The 1,021-nt window shown below is 39.5% G+C and overlaps 1 non-coding gene across 1 annotated transcript; it reads right to left on the bottom strand.

Moving 5' to 3' along the window:
• Positions 1-323: 323 nt before the first annotated feature.
• On the bottom strand, positions 324-429 carry LOC121210749 (small nucleolar RNA R71). Its single transcript, XR_005905864.1, has one exon. It is a non-coding gene; the product is annotated as a small nucleolar RNA R71 (small nucleolar RNA).
• Between the last annotated feature and the right edge of the window lie 592 nt (positions 430-1,021).

The raw sequence follows: 1,021 nt of genomic DNA, 5'->3' as shown, positions 1-1,021 counted from the left end.
ATCCAGGAATAAGAAGGCCAGATATTGAGGCAACCAAATTTGAATTGAAACCAGTAATGTTTCAAATGCTACGAATGGTGGGCCAATTTAGTGATATGCCCACGGAAGATCCACAACTCCACCTTTGATTGTTTCCAGAGGTGAGTAATTCATTTAAGATAGCCGGTGTGACTGATGATGCACTGAGGTTGAAGTTGGTTTCGTACTCGTTGTGAGATCGATCACGATCATGGCTCAGTTTATTGCCTTCAAGTTCCATATCTACATGGCAAGAAGTAGCAGAGAGATTTTTGGTAAAGTATTTCCCACTTAACAAGAATGCTAAGTTGAGGAACGAGATCACAACTTTCCAAAATTGGATGACAAGTGTTTGTATGAGGCTTGGGAACGATTCGAGGAGTTACTTCGTAAGTGTCCTCATCATGGGATTCCTCATTGTATCCAGTTTGAGAAATTCTATAATGGTCTCAATGCACATACAAGATTGATGGTAGATGCTTTTACGAATGGTGCAATTTTGTTTGAGTCTTATAATGAGGCTTATGAGATCATCGAGAGGATCGCAAGTAATAACTATCAATGGCCAAGAAATCAAACAGCTTCAGGAAGTCGTGTAGCCGGAGTACATGAAGTTGATGCTTTCATTTCGTTATCAGCTAAGGTATCATCTATTTCCTCTATGTTAAAGCAGTTTACCGTTAATAGTGCTAATAATTTTACAGCTTAAACACTAAGTCCGTTTGAAGTAGTTTCCTGTGTGTACTGTGGGGAAGTTCATTCTTTTGAGAATTACCCATTAAATCCCGAGTCAGTGTATTATGTGGGGAACCAACACAAAAATAGGAGTGGACAAGAACCCCAGTCCAACTTCTATAATCCTTTATGGCGTAATCATCCCAACTTTTCTTGGAACAACCAAGGAAATGGACCAAACAACAACTTTATACAGCATAGACCCAACCAATCTCAAGGGTTTAATCAGCAAGCTCCAAAACCAGCCTAAGCTGAATCATCAAATAGT

This window comes from Gossypium hirsutum, chromosome A11, assembly GCF_007990345.1.
Source record: "Gossypium hirsutum isolate 1008001.06 chromosome A11, Gossypium_hirsutum_v2.1, whole genome shotgun sequence".
In the NCBI taxonomy this organism is placed as follows: domain Eukaryota; kingdom Viridiplantae; phylum Streptophyta; class Magnoliopsida; order Malvales; family Malvaceae; genus Gossypium; species Gossypium hirsutum.
Note: the sequence above shows the minus strand (reverse complement) of the source record. Positions and strands in the feature narration are given on the sequence as shown.